Below are 21,431 nucleotides of genomic sequence, written 5' to 3' on the forward strand. Positions count from 1 at the left end.
GTGACCAAACTACATAGAATGAGTGACCGAACTATATAAGATATTGCAAAGAATGAATAAGAAGAGTCCTGCTTATCCTTTGTAAACTAACCTTCAACAAGCAGATGAATCTCCAGCAAGTGGCCAACCCAACCAAATGTAGGTGAAGAAGGTATTCAGGGCATACACAAGGCTTTAAACACTAAGTTACCTGAAACCCTCTGTAAAAACCTTAACTGAGGATTACCAACTTTTGAAAGGCAGTATTTGTCTTAGAAAGACCAGTGACTTTGGAATAGACAGATCTGGGGCACCACCCAGCTGTGAAACCTTGGGCAAACCTTTCTGAGCTTTGTTGTTTTATCTGTAGCAAGGAGCTAACACCTATAGAACAAAGCAAGAGGAATAGGAGAGTATCCATAAAAGGACCCCTGGTATACATTCAGTAAAATAAACAATACGCAGGTGGGTTAGTGAACACCAGGCACTGTGACAGTGTTTTGCATGTGTTGTCAGCCAAATTTTAAGACAACCTGATCAGATGAAGCTTTAGCCTACTCCTCCCTGGGAGAGATCAGAGTCATTGTCAACACGAGTGGGTCCCAAATTTGACTTCATGTTTGAATTACCTTAAATAATCCTGATGCCTGAGCTTCTTATTTAAGCTTTCTGGGGCGCGGCCTGGGCACTGAGGATCTCACACACTCCCTAGGTGATCCCGGTGTGCAGCCAAGGGTGAGAATCACTGTTTTAGAAGCAATTCCCCACCCCACCACCACCTTCCGCCTTGCTGTATCTCTGGGGCAATACTTTCACCCACAACGAGGAAAATGCATTTCTTCCACACAGTTGGGCTATTTCTCTCTCATATTATGGTGGTCCTTATCAATGAATGAATCATTCATGCATTCCTTCACTGGGAATCTGGAGAGAAATAAAATACACAGGCATACCTCTAAGATATTTCAGGTTTGGTTCTAGACCACTGCAATAAAGCGAATGTTACAATAAAGCAAGACTGAATTTTCTGGTTTCCCAGTGTATATAAAAGTTATGTTTACCCTATACTGTAGTCTGTTAAATGCACAGTAGCATTATGTCTAAAAAAACAATGTACATGCCTTAATTAAAAAATACTTATGGGGCTTCCCTGGTGGCGCAGTGGTTGAGAGTCCGCCTGCCGATGCAGGGGACACGGGTTCGTGCCCCGGTCCGGGAAGATCCCACATGCCGCGGAGCGGCTGGGCCCGTGAGCCATGGCCACTGAGCCTGCACGTCCGGAGCCTGTGCTCCACAACGGGAGAGGCCACAACAGTGAGAGGCCTGTGTACCACAAAACAAACAAACAAACAAACTTATTGCTAAAAAATGCTAACCATCATCTGGGCCTTCAGTGAGTTATAGTAGTAACATCAAAGAGCACTGATAACAGATCACCATACCAAATGTAAAAATAATGAAAAATGTGAAATATTTCGAGAATTACCAAAATGTGACAGAGACACAAAGTGAGCAAATGCTGTTGGAAAAATGGCGCTGATAGACTTGCTCAATGAAGGGTTGCCACGAAACTTCAATTTGTAAAAAACACATTATCTGGAAAGCACAATAAAACGAGGTATGCCTGTAGTCACCGCTACAGGAAATAACTCAAAGTCTAGAGTGTAAATATATGAGTAAGCCAACAGAAATCATCTGGAGTGTTTACTCATGCATTAAACAGATATATAATTTAATGCCTACTAAGTCCGTGGCCTAGTGCTAGACCCTGGAAACAGAGCAATGAAAAACCCTGACACACAGCCTGACCTGATGGAGTTTCCAGTCAATTGATAAGAACTATAACCAAGGTAAGTTCTGGTTGCTATGGAAAAAAAAGAATGACCTCTGTCCAGGCTCTGTTTTCCAGAATCGTCCTTCCAGGCTGGAGACGCACTAAGCCTTCCAGCAGACAGGCACTCAGTATGCAACACAGTGTGAGGGTGGGAAGGTGGAAAAGAGAAGAGGTCTAGCAAAGCTGTAAGTCAAACTGCAAATACTGAGTTATCAGTCAGCAAAGCCTTGAAAGTATCTTGCTCTCCCACACTCAGCCAGGGAATTCAGGAATGTCTGCATGAGGAGGAGAACTCTACACTGACTCTTCATGAAGAGAAAGTGATGCTCAGGTTAGAAGATGGTGTGAGGATCCTAGGGAAAGAGAAAACAAGCACAACAACTTTGAGGCAACATCAGTGGCAAACTGCATCCAGACCATCTAGCCCTTTGCCTCTCCTTCTCTCTGGTACCATCTTTCACTTACTCTTAATCCTCCTTCCCTTTTGACTGTCTTTCCCCATGCCTTTATTTGCCTTATTCTTTTTCTTGCGGTACGCGGGCCTCTCACTGTTGTGGCCTCTCCCGTTGCGGAGCACAGGCTCCGGACGCGCAGGCCCAGTGGCCATGGCTCACGGGCCCAGCCGCTCCGCGGCATGTGGGATCTTCCCGGACCGGGGCACGAACCCGTGTCCCCTGCATCGGCAGGCGGACTCCCAACCACTGCGCCACCAGGGAAGCCCTTCTTTGCCACTTTTTAAACATTTACTGAACATCTACTCTTGCCAGGCACTGTGCCAAGTGAAAACCTCCCCAAAATAAAATAAACACAGATCCTGCCTTCCAGGAGCTTCCAGTCTAGTGGGGGGGAGAAAAACACCACCTGGAGGATACTATTATGATATACTGCTCCAAGTGCTATGGTACGGTTGAAGGCAGAGTGGTGTGGAAGAATGCAGGGATGCCACGTCAGGAGTGTGTGTGCGCGCGCGTGCATGCGTGCGCTGCACGCATGCATTAGGGAAGACTTCTTGGAAGAAGTGACACTGTACGTGGTAAACTAGCCCATAGTTTATGACCAGGTCTGACTTTGGAAAAGACCAGGAATGAGAGTTATAACATATGGAACTTATTTGGGAAGTAATTCTTAGCTATGACTTAAGAGCCTGTGCTCAAATGCCTGGGGAAGTTGAAAAGAAAATGTTTGCAAAATAAGTATCTCTTGTTTGCTAAATTGTAGGACTTAGATAACTTTTGGGTACTTATGGACTTCTCTATTTCTGTACTGAAGCTCTGAATTTTTCTCTTTTTTTTAAAAGAATGAACCCTCATTTCAGGAAACCAGGAAGCCAGAACAGTGTGTGCATTGTAGGGGTCAGAGAGAGCCACTGGTAGAGGACATGTCCGGGCTTGGCTGGGGTCACACTCTGCTTATGCCAGTTTGCGGGTCTAGTGCAGGTGCCCTAATTCCAAAGCTGTCCTGCTGGTGAAGAGGGAGATCCTGGGCAGCCTCTGTAGCTGGGGCAGGGCAGAGGCAGGCAGGGGCTGACAGGCTTAGTCTGAGTGAGGAAAAGGGTATCTTAGGACATCTTGAGTTATAGGGAAGAAAGGGAGCTGTCCCAGGTAGGAAGAGCAACGCTTTGCATTAGCGACTATTCACCCAGCTTAATTCGGAAACACCTTCATATAAATGAACTTTTTATTTGGCTCTTAGGACTCCTTACTGTGAGGGGAGTTGGCCAGTGTTGTTCTACCCATTACACAAATGAGGCACTAAAGGAAAGCACAGAGCAAGAATTTGAGCTTATTCTATATTTTATTTTATTTTACGTTACTTTGTTTTGTTTTCTAAATTGAAGTTCAAAATTCTTTTCTCTTGGAGATAAGAATTCTTGTTTTCTGAGAAACCATTTCTTTGGGTTCAGTTAAAAATTTGATTTATCTGATTATATAAACAACACTGCTATTTAAAAAATGTGACCAAAGACCCTTCAGTGCAGTGGTCCCCAACCTTTTTGTCACCAGGGACCAGTTTCGTGGAAGGCAATTTTTCCACCAATGGGGTTGTGGGGGTTGGTTCAGGTGGTAATGTGAGCGAGGGGGAGGGAGGGGGAGCGAGGGGGAGAGAGGGGGGGCGGGGGGGAGGGAGGGGGAGTGGGGGGGAGAGTGGCGGAGCTGGGGGGAGGGGGGCAGAGGGCGGGGGAGCGGGGGGCAGCGGCGGGGAGTGAGGTGGAGAACGAGGCGGGGAGCTATGGGGAGCGGCAGATGAAGCTTCCCTCACTTGCCCACCGCTCACTTCCTGCTGTGCAGCCTGGTTCCTAACAGGCCCCGGACCTGTACTGGTCCACAGCCCGGGGGTTGGGGACCCCTGCTTTTTAGTGCTTTGGTGGAGCGAAGGAGAATCATGGGGAAGCTCATCCCTTCCCTTCCCAGTGAGGATGTGGTGTTTTATTTCATGACTGTTATGGTACTGATTGACTCTCTCAGCCCTTCTCCCTGGACTGATAAATCTTTCCTCAGAAGAGAAATGTTATACACTCATGGCTTGATGGTTCTCAACAGCAGTCCCTCAGTGCTCTTCCTCTAAGTGTTGATTTTTAGTTATCATTTCCCTACATTTCTGCTCTAGTATTTTGAAGTAAGGATCATCTTTCTTTCAGAGGAGCTGCGGAATGAACCTGGGCTAGAAAGCTTAATGCACAGCTGCTCTGAAGGACAATGTCTTGTTAACTCCCTGGCTTTCCTGACTGAGGCTTCCATATTGCAATTTGTTGATTTACTGGAATTTCTGAGACAGAAAATGTTTGTATTCCTCATGACAAGTTCCATTTATGTCAGCATTTAGTTCAGCAGTCAGTGTTTTTATAAACTGAGGTTATAGAGAATCCCCAAACTGAATCAGTTTTTAAAAGATCGTTGCACCAGAGGTGACTTTTCTCAGGAATTTTTTCCCAGAACTCTCCATCCAGACTGGTGAATCCCTATATCTTCTTGCAGGACCAGCTACATAATTTGTGCGACCCAGTGCAAAATGAAAACATGGAGCCCCTTGTTCAAAAATTATTAAGAATTTCAAGACGACGACACCGGATCATCAAATCAAGTGCGGGGACTGATGAATCCTGGTGGGCTTCCAGGATGATGACCCAGGATGAGAGAGTAGGGTGGAGGGTACACGTGGGGTGGGGTCCGTTAAAGATGCTGAAGGCTGACCAGAAGGAACAAGCAAAGAATAAGGCAAGGGCTTCCCTGGTGGCGCAGTGGTTGAGAGTCCGCCTGCCGATGCAGGGGACACGGGTTCTTGCCCCGGTCCGGGAAGATCCCACATGCCGCGGAGCAGCTGGGCCCGTGAGCCATGGCCGCTGAGCCAGCGCGTCCGGAGCCTGTGCTCCGCAACGGGAGAGGCCGCAACAGTGAGAGGCCCGCGTACCGCAAAAAAAAAAAAAAAAAAAAAAAGTGGCAAAGAGGAGTAGGCGAAAGAGGTATGGTGGATTGAATAGGGTCCGGCAAATTCATGCTGACCTGGAAACCCAGAGCGTGATTGTTAGTTTCCTAGGACCACATAACAAATAACCACAAACTCGGTGGTTTAAAACAGCAGAAATTTATTCTCTCACAATTCTGGTCTCCAGAATGCCAAAATCAAGGTTTTGGCAGGGCCACGCTCTCTCTGCAGACTTGAGAAGAATCCTTCCTTTTCCCTTCCTAGCTCCTAGTGGCCCCCAACAATCCTTCATGTTCCTTGGCTTGTGGCTTGTGTGCATTATTCCAATCTCTTCCTCCTACTTCACATGCCTTCTTCTCTCTGGGTCCTCTGCCCTTCTTATAAAGACACCAGTCATTGGTAGGTCCGCACTAATCCAGTATGACCTCATGTTAATTTAACTAATTACATGTGCAAAGACTCTATTTCCAAATAAAGGCACATCCTGAGGTTCCAGGTGAACATGAATTTTGGGGGGACATTATTCAACCCATTACAGCGATCTTATTTGGAAACAGGTCCTTGCAGATGTAATTAGTTAAGGATTAAGGTGAGAGCATACTGGAATAGGGTTTCCCCTAAATCTGATGACTGCTGTCCCTTTAAGAAGATGACAGAACACAGAGTGAAGACTGAGACAGAGATTGGGGCCATGCAGCCCCCAAACCAAGAGACGTGGAGTCACCAGAAGCTGGAAGAGTCTAGGAAAGATTCTTCCCTAGAGTCTTCAGAGGGAGCATGGCCCACCAACACCTTGATTCTGGACTTCCAGCCAACAGAACTGTGAGGGAATAAATTCTTATTGTTTGAAACCACCAAGTTCGTGGCAATTTATTGCAGCTGCCCTAGGAACTAACTGGGAGGATGAAAGCTTGATGAAGATTAATTATTGCAACATTTACTCGAGCTTCCATCTTCCAAAAGAAAAATGGAAGGAAGGGAGGAAGGAAGGGAGGGAGGGAGGGAGGGAGGGAGGGAGGAAGGGAGGGAAGGAGGAAGGGAGGAAGGAAGGAAGGAAGGAAAGAGAGAAGGGGAAATACATCTGTTTCAAGACAAAAATCCAAACTTATATAATTTAATATCAACACTGATTAAATCAGAGGAATATAAGAGAGCGATTTAAATTTCATTGAATCTGTGCCTTAAACAGCTGAGTGGAAAAAAGCATTCTTGGATGGACTAGAATTAAGCTACAATTTTCTTTCTTTCTTTATTCATTCATGTATTTATTTATTTAGTGGAGTGTTTTTTTAAAAAGGGAACTTTAAACTGTTTATCCGGAAATCCCTGCTAAAGAAACAACCAGCTCTTAATGCACTAAGGATTCTTGAGGAGACTAAGAAAAGTAAACAAAGAGATGTGCAATTGAAAGCATTTATTCCCAGTGGCGCTGAGGAACCAGGACAAGGTGGGTCCACCCAGCTGAGCTCATCTTGCATCCATCTCACTCTTTCAGAATGTCTCTAAATTAAATCCTTCCTCAATCCCTTCTCAGGAGCACTGGAAGATACTACAGAGATCTGGAACTTCTTATATTGCCTAAAGAGAAAACCACACCCGGCCTAAAGGGAAAAAAATGAGCTTTGAAACCAAGAAAATGTCTCCAGCTACAGTCTCCTTGCAGGGCTTTGTTCTCTCAGTCTCATCTCTACAAAGTACCAGGATGAAATGAAGGGGCAGGGTCTTGGATAACAAAATATCCCCTTCCCTAATAAAACTAACTTATTGAAGCATAATTACAATTTTTCCCCTGGAGAACCATGTTATAGCTTCATTAGCACACAAAGTAGACTTAAAAGAGGTTATTTCTGGTAGCTTCAGTAATAAAATCTCTTTGAAAGATACCCAATATGGAGCTATTTTTCTGAGTTCTCTGATGCAAACAGTTCTATAATGAACTTTCAGTTTAAAGCTGGAATCTGTAGAAAATACTATGTATCTGTGCTGGTTATCCTCTGCCAGCTCCTATGGGGGTGACTCCCATGGCCTGTGCATCACTCTGGCCCTCCACTCCCTGTTGAGCTTCTGTTGGAGGCGACAGTAGAAGATCAGAGAGTGGAAAGAGAAGGAAGCTGCAGTACTTATGACATGACCTATCCCGAGATCACTATTGTTCCAACAGTGACAGGTGGAACTGTCACTGTTCACACAGCTCTGAGCTGTCTCCAGCCCTCCCCCTGCCCCATCTGGCCCAGGCAGTGACAGCTTCCTGCTATTGCCAGTCCCTGGGTGCCTTACCATTCCTTTTGGTTCTGTTAACTCTGCCCACATGTCTGTAAAGAGTACCTTCATTAAATGGCCCTGAGTTAAACCCTTAGATGTGCCATTGGTTTCCAGCCAGAACCAGGACTGATAAGTAACAATGCCAACATCTGTAAGTCTATTTTGAATATGTCCATGTAATTCAAATAAACAATCACAACAACTCCTAAGATGACTGACTTCACCTTACCTGCCTTCTCTCCATTCCACCTCCACCTGTTGATATTCTGCCCATGCTTCAAGAACCATCTTTTAACACATTTTCTAACTGCATACAGTTTCTTCCACATTTGGGCCTCTATGTTTTTTAAAATTGTATTATTTTGGACTCTACTTATGGTATTTTTCCTCATTCTGCTTTACTTTCATTTGTATTCAGGTCAAATCCTCTTTCTCTGGCTAATAACTCCTTAAGATCAATGACAAAATAGTCCTAGTTTTTATATCTCCTCCCACGCCAGTACCTAGTTCAGTGCCAGACACATACTCAATAAATGTGTGCTGTTGCTATAAGCTCTAGCCAGGTGGGTACTGTCAATCATAAATCACCATGAAACCAAGAATATTTCCATAAACATGCATAGCAGGTTTTTATATATTACATACATACATTATATCTTCTATATCCACATACACACTGTACACTGAAATTTTCTTGTTAAATCAACTTTTCCTCTTCTATTTTGACATATATACGTGTAGATAGATGATACAGATACAAATATAGGGATAGAGATAGATATAAAAAAGTTTCCACCTTTGGTCAAGTAGTTTTCCAAACACTTTATACATTCTTATACTTCAGTGTCTCTTCAGTGTCTCTGTCTCTTCAGTGTCGCTTCAGTGTTTCCGAGAGAAAATTTACTTTCTCCCTTTTTGCTTTAACGAGACCCCATCAATGTTGCTCATTACAGCCGTAGTTAGCCCCTGATGGGTGAACTGTCTTTGGTCTCTCTGGCTATGATAACTCCAGAGACCAGCTGTGTCTTTGTCTTTAGCCTTTTTCTGGGCAGGCACTTTCTCCATCACTCACTTATACAATCACAGTCAATTATCCTGTGTGAGCTTTGCTTTCCCCAACCAGAAAAAAATGGGAATCATTTAGTCATTCACTGATTTGATTATTCAGTAACCGCTTATTGAGGGTTAGACACTGTGCGGGGCACAGGGAAGGGGTGGATCTGAAGCAGCCCCTCCAACAAGGAGCCTGCAGTCTGGTGGGGGTCCAGAGGAACAGAAAGACCACTACAGTGCGTGTGGTCTGGGAACAAGACGGGTGTTAGTGCAGGGCCGTGTGAGAGCACACAGGAGGGTGTCTTCCAGTTGGCTGGTGGGCAGGGATGAGAGAGGACTTCCCAGAAGAAGGGGTCACTAAACCAAGTCCCTAATGCTAAGTAGAATTAGACAGATTAAAAAACACCCTCAGGGCTTCCCTGGTGGCGCAGTGGTTGAGAGTCTGCCTGCCGATGCAGGGGACACGGGTTCGTGCCCCAGTCCGGGAAGACCCCACATGCCGCGGAACGTCTGGGCCCGTGAGCCATGGCCGCTGAGCCTGAGCGTCCGGAGTCTGTGCTCCACAACGGGAGAGGCCACAACAGTGAGAGGCCCGCGTACCGCAAAACAAACAAACAAAAAAAAACCACCCTCAATATCTGGTTGATTTTGAGAATTATGGAAACAATATCAGTCACGGTGGCAATAGCCAAAAGATGCTTTCCTCAATTGAAATTAATACAACTTCACTTGAATTCTATGTGTGTAAAGAGAAATTTTCTGCTTTTCTGAGGCTGACTACTGAACTTAATTCAGCTTCAAAATTAAATTGTTCCTCTACTGGAGATTCCCTTAGAGCAGCAAGACGTAGGGGAAAAATTCATTTAAATGAAAAGTACACTTAAAAGTTCAATACATCATTGTGATCTTACTATTTATTTCATGTTTTCTTCTCATATCAGGGAGTCTCCTACATGACTTGTACCAGCAACTCTCGGCTGCCTCCATCCTGGCTCCTAGAGTCCTCACACATGACCACGAAAGAGGGTGACGGACACTGAAGAAGACAGCTCTCTTTTTTTCTAATAAATTTAACTCAATTAATGCTGTGTATAGCCAACTAACAAATTTTCAAAGTTTACTTATTACATATATATGTTTGAATATCCATCACATATTCAAAGTTTATTTGTAAGTTGTTTAATTGGAATGTGACATGCATTTTCTTACAGAAATGATATTTAATAGTGCTGAGGTTTCCAGGCTAGCCCTCAAAGGTCTATTATGCTAATCTGCAAAAATACTGAAACACTATGCTGTACATCTGAATATAACATAATAGTGTAAATCAACTATACTTCAATTTTTTAAAAAAAAAAGTCTGTTATACTATAGCATCTGGTCACCAAATCAAACACCTCCATGGAGAAAATACAGGCAATGGTCAAATTCGGAGGCTTTGAGCCCTGGTTCTGACGAAGTTAATAATGTTAGGGTGTCGGAGGCAAAAATTGGAAATGGGTAGTGGGTACAGAGTTAAATGAGGTCTCCACGGCTCTTGTCTTGATTGTGACCAGGGTCGGAATCTCAGATTTATCAGTTACTAACTTTGTGGCCACTGACAAATTACATTCTCTGTGTCTTTATATCTGTACCGGCAAAATGGGAATAGCTATGAGGACTAAGTAAGGTAACACATGCACTACACCTCCACGATGCCTGGTGCACTCAGTACATACTGGCTTCCTTCCTTTCCTTCCTCTGCTTTCTGAACCTGTCACCTGTCCTAGTTATGCCAGTTGCTCTGGGAACATTTCTTACAAGGGATGGAGGTTCCTTAAAAAACTAAAAATAAAACTACCATATGACCCAGCATATACCCTGAGAAAACCATAATTCAAAAAGAGTCATGTACCACAATGTTCATTGCAGCACAGTGAATGAACTGTAGCCAGGATATGGAAGCAACCTAAGTGTCCATCAACAGATGAATGGATAAAGAAGATGTGGCACATATATACAATGGAATATTACTCAGCCATAAAAAGAAACGAAATTGAGTTATTTGTAGTGAGGTGGATGGACCTAGAGTCTGTCATACAGAGTGAAGTAAGTCAGAAAGAGGAAAACAAATACTGTATGCTAACACATATACATGGAATCTTAAAAAAAAGAAAATGGTCAGAAGAACCTAGGGGCAAGACGGGAATAAAGATGCAGACCTACTAGAGAATGGACTTGAGGATACGGGGAGAGGGAAGGGTAAGCTGGGACAAAGTGAGAGAGTGGCATGGACATATATACACTACCAAACATAAACTAGACAGCTAGTGGAAAGCAGCCGCATAGCACAGGGAGATCAGCTCCGTGTTTTGTGACCACCTAGAGGGGTGGGATAGGGAGGGTGGGAGGGAGGGAGATGCAAGAGGCAAGAGATATAGAGACATATGTATATGTATAACTGATTCACTTTGTTATAAAGCAGAAACTGACACACCATTGTAAAGCAATTATACTCTAATAAAGATGTTAAAAAAACAAAACAAAAAACTACCCTATGACACAGCAATCCCACTATGGGGCATATACCCTGAGAAAACCATAATTCAAAAAGAGTCATGTACCACAATGTTCATTGCAGCACTATTTACAATAGCCAGGACATAGAAGCAACCTAAGTGTCCACTGACAGATGAATGGATAAAGAAGATGTGGCACATATATACAATGGAATATTACTCAGATATAAAAAGAAATGAAACTGAGTTATTTGTAGTGAGGTAGATGGACCTAGAGTCTGTCATACAGAGTGAAGTAAGTCAGAAAGAGAAAAACAAATGCCGTATGCTAACACATATATATGGAATCTAAAAAAAAATAATTATGCTTTTGGTGTCTTCCAATACTTGCCAATACATACTGGTTAATATTTAAGTGGTTTCACACTGTGATACTATAAAAGGATGTTGTGAATATGCCTCAGCTATGTCTGACATATAGAGAAGAGCTGTGACCTTACTCTCTGTCTGAACTAGAACATGATCATTCGTGATCATTCAATATGAATGTTTAACCCAATAAATAATTGCTGTTTTCCAGGCTAATACTTGAGTTGGCTGATTTCAGGGTATTCTGGGGTATGCAAAGCATTCTAACATACACAAAGGATCACAGTTTGAGCTAGAAATGAGGGGAGGAGGGCAAATGCAGAGTGCTGGAGGGCCTGGTTGGCAAGCATTCAGAACTGGAACTTGGGAAGAACAAGAAAGAGAAACATAGGGATGCGGGGCATATATTTTCACATCTCCTAAGTGATTGACTAGAAATCAGGAGGATGAATGGATACCCTTTATAAGTCTATTTTTTTCCTATTACATAACATAATCGTTTATAGATATAAAAGCTTTGGATATGGGAAATTGAAGGAAGAAATTTTGGAGGGAGAAGTCTCATAATATCTTACAAAACAGTAGGAAATATTATTAAATAACAAATTGTTTGCATGCCAACATATGCACAAGATGTAATAGAGAAAAAGTGAATAGAACAGAAAATGAGAAGGCTTGGGTCCTGGTGCTAAAGTTTGTAAGCTTAACAAGTCTTTTCACCTCTCTTAGTCTCTTTCCTTATCAGTAAAAAGAAAATGATGGACAAAAGTGATCTCCTAAAAACAAACAAAACTAAAAAACTCTTTTGTTGCTGGCCAAATGTAACAGTCCTGCATTTTCCCTTTTTGGACAATATTTATGTAAAAAAGCATACAACCCACTTCTCAATCGCCCTATGTAGAAGACAGAATAAATCATTAACCTCCAAGGCAGAGAAACTAGAAAGTGGAAATTCCATGATGCTGCTGAATCACAGTCCGTGTCAGATACCCAAGTCCCCTTTTCCTGTATTTCTTCAATATCTCAAGTGGCAGCAAGTACTTCAAGCCAGAGGAAACAGGACACAAAGGCAAACTACAATCGCAATGTGCGGTAGAAAAGGCCAAATTCTCTGAGGCTCCGCCTCTAATCTCATTTTATGACCTTGAGTAAGCCCCCAAATTTCCTTATGCCTTAGTTTTCTCATCTGGATATGTAATTAATATTATCTAAACTACCTTTGTCATCAAAAGAATAAATATTTTTAAAATATTCAAAATCAAAGCATTAAAGAATAGAAAGCACGACTAGTTTTGAGAGCTAATGTGCTTAATGGAAACAGCACTGAACTTGGAATAAAAAACTAATTTATAGCAGGTTTACGGTCAATGAGCTGGATGACCTCCTGACCTCTCTCTCTCAGTTTTCTCATCTAATAAGGGCAAATTGTAAAATCGTCCCTGTCCACCCCAAGGTTGCCAAATTCAAATGAGATAGTGAAATGCACGGCATTCTCTGAACTATAGCAGGCGATAAAAAGTGAGCTCTTGATAGCTCATCACAATCGGAAGGAACCTAATGGCCATTTTCCCACTCTCCTTTAGCCATTCGGTCCAACAACTGGGCAACAGGGAACTTCAGGATCCTCAGAAACTGAAAGAACATCTACGAAGGAAGTAAATTCAACGTAAGGTTCATAGCTTTATGCGAATCTAGGAAGAGTAACTGATTCTTGTCAGAATCTGTTTAGCCATCATTCTTTACTGGTTTGTAAAACAACAGCAGTAGAGGGGTTAGCAAATGCTTATTTACCAATGATTACAGCAAAATCCCTGGTCCCACTCAAAATGTGGCAAGAGCTAGTCTGTAATGATATGGGTCTTCACCCATGGAACAAAAACCCACGTTGTCAGGACTGACTGGACCATGATGACGCTTTCTAGAAATGTTTTCCATCCTGTATCCTAAACAGGACCATCCCGGAGAGAAGCCCAAATAATCCTAGATGATCTTTGCTCATTTCATGGTTATTCTTGTTTCTAGATACTATTTTGGATATTTTTCCTTATTCAAAAAAGCAGCTTTTTCTTTCCCCTGAGTACCCCCTGTAACACCTGTAATTACAGGTATACTTACTGAGCAAGGTCCTCCTAAAATTAGAGTGAAAAGATAAGGGGAAGGAAGAGAGCCAGCGAGGCCCCTCTTGGTCGGAGGTCTGTTTTGTAAAATACTTAACGGACAAGATAGTCCATTCTGCAACTTTTGAGGACCCGAAATACAAACTTACACACCCATCTGAAGTGACTCATTCTCCACCACACCTCCAACGCCCAGAAGCCCTGTGCTATAGTAGAGAATATTTCTTCAGCATTTTTCCACTTTTCCAACTCTGCAACTAAATCTATTTAATAGTAAACCATTTTTAAAATTACAATGTAATTATCATATTGCATGTCTAATTTTGCACCAAAGCGTTTTTTTTTTTTTCCCTAACTCCCTTAGATTTTGGCATTGGAAAAATTGTTTGGCTCACAAGCTTCTTGGGAGCAAGAATTGATTATCTACTCAACTTTTAAATTCCCCAAAGAATCTCATAGAGTTGATATCTCTACAGAGGGAGTGGAGGGAGTGCTGCTTAGAGCTGAAAGGCCAACTGGTCTCCTAGCAGAAAGCACTAAATTCAAGGACCAAAACAAACAAATAAAAAGCACCAATTCTAAATTGTCATCAGCATTCAGGCCAAACAAAGGCCTTTGCGCTTGTTCATGTTACTTGAGGTGCAGGTTGCCTACGCAGAGGAAGGATCCTTGACAATGGGTTTAGGTGCCAGAAAACATAGGTTTATTGGGCAGCCGGCATTGCCCCAAGAGGGAGAGCTGTTCGGCGGGAAGTTCCCACTTTGTGCCAGCCTTCAGAACCATCTGCCGCTTTATGCTTCGGGACACACACACACACACACACACACACACACACACACACACACACTCCTCTATGCATTGACTGGGTATGAAACCCAAGCTGGAGAGAGAAGCTGCAACATTGAATGTTGAACAATGAAGAACCACCATGATTACTATACAGACTTGTCCTTGCCTGGGAGGACAAGGGCCTCACCTGCTCATGCTCCACTCCAGCCGCAGCCCCCAGGCTAGAGTAGTAATTTATAGCCTGAAAGACTTAAAGATCATCCAAGGTAATGTCCAAAACTAAATTTCAAGGTCACAGATCTACTGTAAAGTCTTCAAATACTCAGAAATTGCCTCTTTTAAACAGCTTTAATAAGAGGGAGTTAGGGCTTCCCTGGTGGCGCAGTGGTTGAGAGTCCGCCTGCCGATGCAGGGCACACGGGTTCGTGCCCCAGTCCGCGAAGATCCCACGTGCCGCAGAGCGGCTGGGCCCGTGAGCCATGGCCGCTGAGCCTGTGCGTCCGGAGCCTGTGCTCCACAACGGGAGAGGCCACAACAGTGAGAGGCCCGCGTACCGCAAAAAATAAATAAATAAATAAATAAATAAATAAGAGGGAGTTAGAGGAGTGAGAGGGAGTGTCCTCTGGATGGATGACCTTTAGCTACACTGTGTGGTTGGTCAGATCAGGTGACCAGAGAATAGGGTCAGTGAAACCAATGCCACACAAGACAGATAGATGCAAGCCATGGGCAGGAGACTCAAAGGGCATGTCCCACTAATGGTGTGTGTGCGTCCACATGGATATACTCGTGCACACGTTTGTGCGTGAAGGGACAAGATATAAAGCTATTGCTTAAATGGATCCAGTATCTCCCTATTTGTTGAACATTTTTAAGCTGATTTCTAAGATGAGTAAAGCTGTTTAAATGTTTGAAGAATACTATGATGATTTTATAATTTATACTTTAAGAAATAATTTGGAAACTTAAGAGGCAAGTAAAAATAAGAGAAAAAGATCGATCGAAAATTCTAGATAGAAAGGGGGGGATAATAGTACCAGAAATCAGAGATGAGAATTGTTACAACTGAGCACTCAACTTGGCTCTCCAGTCAAGCAAAAAGAAACTATGAGAAGTGAAATAACCCTCATGATCTAATAAAAAGGAGCATCCTCAGCTTACAGAACGGCCAGTCTTTCTGGCACAGAATTTAGGAGAAATTTACTGCATGAAAATGTAGAGGATGAATTGATAGGTTGACAAATATTAACAAAACATTAAATAACAACAAACAGTGCTACATGAGGCAAGTCAGCATAGAACTTTCGAGTATGGGTTTTGCAGTAGACAAACCTGAGTTCAAATTAGTAACTAGAACATTGGTCAAGCTACATAAGCACATGAGACTTCTGATTCCTCATCTCTAAAATGGAGGTGACGGTACCTCCCTCTTAAGGTTGTCATGAGGATTAAATGAGATAACACAGGCAAAGGATCTTACATAGTACCTGAATAGCAGGTGCACAAAATATTGGTTCCATCTCCCATCCCTTGCCCCCACTCACAATGGTTAGATTCAGGTCTTTGTACGAATGGAACAAAAGTCAGAGACCTAATGCCCTTGACGACATTCCACTCAAAGTGTAGATATTACAATGGTCTAAATAAATTGTTAGACAGACTCAACAACAGAGAACCCGAAGAAATGGTGGCTGGTCTGTCTCTTAGACTGACAATGGTCTCAACCACAATCAGGGAGTTGTTGCAGGACTCACTGCCAAGTGGTGGGATTAACATCTTTTGGACTGTCTCACCCAGATAGTGGGCCATCCTACCTCCACATAGAGGGCCGACTATAGGCATGATTACAGACAAAGCTAATTCTTTGTCTCAGAGAAAATATATATCGTAAACCAGTCAAATGCTTAGACAGTAATGAATTGGGATTCTAGAACTCTGTATCATAGATCTCTGCAGCAATAATTTGAACTTGGAATATTTAAGAATAAATGCCACTTACTTTAAAAAAACAACAAAAAATAAAATGCCCCTATATGGCTGCTAAAAAATATTTTAATAGCACTACCACCAGATGGGAAAATGGATGTATTCATATTAGATAGATGACTAAATACTTAGCAATCCTCTACCATATGTCTCACTCTGTGCTAGGCCTTTGCATGTATATTATTTCAATTAATTCCAGCAACAGGAAAACAAACGTAATACACTGGATTATCATCATTAATCACGCTTGTACACATCTAGGTACAACTATAAGATTATATCAGTGATTCATAAAAGAACTGTTAAACTAAATTAAAGAATGCTACATGATTGTGTATATGGTCCATAATACAACTGAAGGGACGGAAGCAGAAAATGACCATTAGCAAAATTATGGTAATTTAGTCATCATATACACTGCTTTGAGCATAATTAACAATTTGATTAACACATGGCTAAAAGTTCTTTAGTTAAAGGTGGAATTAACTGAAATTCATTTCCATAGGCAAATTCTGGGCCCTGGCGAATTTTCTAATATATGCACTTTTTCTCAAATGGTGAAGACAGGTCAACAGCACTAAAGCCAAAGCAACAGTTTAATTTTAGCAACTCTCTGTCCAAAAGCCAATGCACCAAGAAGGTTACAGCCAAGGTTACTGTGCCACCTCCTAATGGCTGTGGTCAGAAACATCACAAATCATTTGCAAGTAAAGAAACATGAAGGAAATGTCAGGGTTCAGTAACAGAGGAACTGATATACTTGCAGCCTTTTCAGAAACTCTTCCCTACCCGGAACCATTCTCACCTCCCTAAAGACACAACCATTAATTCACTCAATATTTATATTATGGTAGCTCACTCTGTGCCAGGTACTCTGCCAGGGGACAGAGTTACATTAGACACAGGCTTGGCTCTGCTAGAACTTACCGATATTCTCAGACCTAAGCACAAACTTCAGTGGCACAGTCCTAAGGAAGTAAAGGGCCTAGAATCAAAATGCAGGCACATTAATATGCAAATATGCTCTTCATGAGGGCACATCACTTGTTCAACATGCTCAGGCTGCACTTGGGAAACTGACCCAACATAACTGATATACACTCTATGACGACAACTCCATCCAAACGCCCATCTCAGGGTCTGCACAGCCAGGTGTATGTGGGTTTGGCCAGGGGATCTGTGTAAAACACCCTCAGTAGAGCACAGCAGAACCCGGAAGAAGCACCAGGAACCCCTGTGGTTCCCCAGCTCTTGGACCCTGTAGTCACTTCACAGGACAAGCCCCATGTGACACTGATAAATTATTAAATCTGTTGATTTCATGCAATGTCAGGAAGGTGGAAGGAAAGGCACTCCCACATGGATGTAAAAACACCTTTGGGCAAGAACACAGATGAGGGCTTCCCTGGTGGCACAGTGGTTAAGAATCCGCCTGCCAATGCAGGGGACACGGGTTTGAACCCTGGTCCGGGAGGATCCCACATGCCACGGAGCAACTAAGCCCGTGCACCACAACTACTGAGCCTGCGCTCTAGAGCCCGTGAGCCACAACTACTGAGCCCATCTGCCACAACTACTGAAGCCTGCGTGCCTAGAGCCTGTGCTCTGCAACAAGAGAAGCCACCTTAATAAGAGGCCTGCGCACCGCAACGAAGAGTGGCCCCCGCTTGCTGCAACTAAAAAGAAAGCCTGCGTGCAGCAACGAAGACCCAACGCAGCCAAAAATAAATAGATAAATAAATCTATTAAAAAAGAATACAGATGAACTCCATGTGACATGACAACATTAAGCCATCACAGGTTTTGACACTTTTCCATCTATAATTTCAAAATGATTGCAGTGAGACATGCCTTTCAGTTTAGGTAAGGTAAGAACCCTCACACAGCCAACAGAAAGACTGGTCATGAAACAATTACTTACTGAGCATCGGCTATAGGCCAGGAGCAGTGCCAAGCATGGCTGTTGCTGGGGGAGAGAAGACTACAGTAGCAGTGAGTACGTCAGGCACAAGGGCCTCTAGTACCCTAGGTGTATGTGCAGAGACAGCAAGTTAGAGGGGAAAGGAGGTGAGAACCAGATGGAAAAAACCCAGTTCTGCCTCTTACTACTGCATGCCTTTGCCAAGTTGCTTTGCTCCCATTTCCTCATCTGTAAAAATGGAGATAACCACAGCTACATCAAGGTCATTGTGAGGGCCAAATGGTAGCAATTATGGCTGTTACATCATACAGTTCATTGGACTGCCATAATTCGAGACTGGGCTTCACCACTGATTAAATGTGTGAACTTTCTGTGTCTCAGCCTTCCTCATCTATAAAAATGAGGATGATAAGAGTCTCTCATAGGGTGGTAGTGAGGATTCAATGAGTAAATTCATGTAAAGAACTTAGTGTCTGGAATGTAGTGAGAACTTGGAACATTCAGCTCTTACCACTGCTACACTCCCAGTGTTTTTTTTTTTTTTTTGCAGTACGCGGGACTCTCACTGTTGTGGCCTCTCCCATTGCAGAGCACAGGCTCCGGACGCGCAGGTTCAGCGGCCATGGCTCACGGGCCCAGCCGCTCCGCGGCATGTGGGATCTTCCCAGACCGGGGCACAAACCCGTGTCCCCTGCATCGGCAGGCGGACTCTCAACCACTGTGCCACCAGGGAAGCCCACACTCCCAGTGTTTTAAAAGGGAGCTATGAAGGTGCAGGGGAATGTTTTGAAGGAAGAGTAGGATTTCACCAGGGAAGGTTGGTGAGAGACTGGGTGGGGGGAAGAGTAGAAATGCAGAAAGGGGTCGGGGCGAACAGACCAGGAAAGTGGTCTGGGAAGCCTGGGGCCCAAGATGGCAGCCCTTTCCCTCTCAGGACAGCTGCACTGTCCCACCCAGTTCCCAAGCCAACCCTGACCAGCACAGCACCCTCCCACCAGCCTCAGCCACCAGCCAGAGGGGTGGGAATCAGTGCTTTCCCCACAGAGCAGGTGCCTGAGATGAGCCCTGGACACACACTGCCCAGCAACACTCTCTCCACATCCACCCACTTGCCCACAGAGCCACATTCCACCTCCTTAGGTAAGCCACCCCAGAACCAGAGTCCTTTCATGATGCCACTTAGCTCAAGCTCCAAGATCCCGGCCAGTTCTTAGGGGTTATGCTTACTCTTTTATATTTTTATGGTTACAGAATACCTTCACATGATATGACTTTTTTAACCTACTGATTCCCCGAGAAAGAGAACTAATCACTATCAAAAGTAATGAGGTGGAGATTGACCTCTCTCTGTGTACATGTGTGTGTGACTGTGTGTGTGTGTGTGTGTGTGTGTAGTGAGACAGACAGAGGGAGAGACAGAGACAGAGGCAGAGACAGAAAGAAAGTGAGTGGAGTATAAAAAGAAGATGTAAAATTGTACACAATATGGTCGCATCTGTGTGAAAGAATAGATATGAGTATATTGCCAGTACCTGAATGAGAGTTCTTGAGGGATACAAAAAAAGTTTACAATGAGTTTACTTTGGAGAGTAGGACTGAGAAATTTACAGTGAAAGAGATGAACCTTTCATTTAATGCACTTTTGTATCTTAATTTTATATCACGCATGTGTCCTATTTTAAATTTTTAAGTGATTTTAAAAAACAAGCAAGAAATCTCACATCAGAAGTCGATTCTAATGCCTAAATAAAAGTACATTTTCCTGATACATAGTTAACTGTTGTTGATAAATGGCAGCTGCCTGTTGCGCTACCATTATTATTTGTAGAGAACTATTGCATAATTAATAAGTAAGGTATAATTATTTGGATGATAAGTATGTGTACAGTAATAACTGTGCTCAAGCTCAGTTATGTGCATCAGATTCCCCCAGTGAGGCTGTGAGCTCCATGGGGACAGCTCCTGTCTGGACTTGCCTGTACTCGCACAGGATACACAGTGTCTCCCACACATGAGATCATCATCACAGACTAGCTGAGTGAACCAACACACAGGCATAAATGTCCTGCCCACAGCCCCTGGGTGAGGGAGCAAATTCATCCTTATGCCCATTATGCAGATGTGGAAACTGAGGTCCAGTGGAGTCATGTGAATGGCCAAAAGTTTCTGGAGAGGAGCTCCAGAAAAATCTAGGTCCCCAAGACTTCCAGGCAGAACTTTCTATCAGCAGTAGTGGGCACATTCAAACACAATAGATTGGACTCAGTGCTGGAGACTAATACTGAGAACTCAGTGAGAACCACAGCTCGGATTACTAGGAAGTGAGCTTTCTAAAACAGACCAACAATGTCATTTCATTGCACACATATGTAGTTAAGATATTCCCCTGACACGAGCTGTATTAGTCAGGATTCTCCAGAGAGAAAGAACCAGGGGGATGTATACATACACACACACATAAAAGGAGATTTATCACAAGGAATTGGCTCACACAATTACTGATGATCTGCTCTTCTCAAGCTGGAGACCCTGGAAGGCCGGTGGTGTAATTCAGTCCAAGTGTGAAGGCCTGAGAATCAGGGAAGCTGATGGCATAAATTTCAGTCCAAAGGCAGGAGAAGATAAGGCGAGATGTTCCAGCTCAAGTAGTGGGAAAGAAAAAAGAGGCAAATTCCTCCTTCCTCCACCCTTTGTTCTATTCAGGTCCTCAATGGATTGGATGATGCCCACACACAATGCGGAAGGCGAGCTACTTTACTGAGTTTACCATGTCAAATGCTCATCTCATTTGGAAGCATCCTCACAGACACATCCCGAAACAATGTTTAATCTAGGCACTCCATAGCCAGTCAGGCTGATGCACAAAATGAACCATCACATTAGCAAAGTCACCTTACAGGCACACACATATGATGGATTCCACACAGGAAGAGAGTAACCCGTACGTACGGGAAGGAAACAACCTCTTAGGATCCTCTTAGGATCCACAGAGTCTCTCTTCCAGAAGACTCCTGTCAACTAGCATGGAAGCAAGGGGTCCAGTGGTGCTGGGAGGCCACAGGTAACAAGAGTCACCTAGATGAATACAGGCTCTGCCTCATGAACCTGAATAAGTTACTGATCCTCTGTGAGCCTCGGTTTCCTCTTTTGCAAAATGAGGAAGATCCGGACACCTTCTCCATAGAAGCTACTACAAGGAT

The 21,431-nt window shown here is 43.4% G+C and overlaps 1 protein-coding gene across 14 annotated transcripts in view; it reads right to left on the reverse strand.

The window, feature by feature from the left end:
* Positions 1-21,431, reverse strand: part of PDE1C (phosphodiesterase 1C) — a 610,522-nt gene that overhangs the window by 188,347 nt on the left and 400,744 nt on the right. The window lies entirely within an intron of this gene.

Source organism: Monodon monoceros, unplaced genomic scaffold, assembly GCF_005190385.1.
Source record: "Monodon monoceros isolate NGI ecotype Baffin Bay Population unplaced genomic scaffold, NGI_Narwhal_1 Super_Scaffold_2, whole genome shotgun sequence".
In the NCBI taxonomy this organism is placed as follows: domain Eukaryota; kingdom Metazoa; phylum Chordata; class Mammalia; order Artiodactyla; family Monodontidae; genus Monodon; species Monodon monoceros.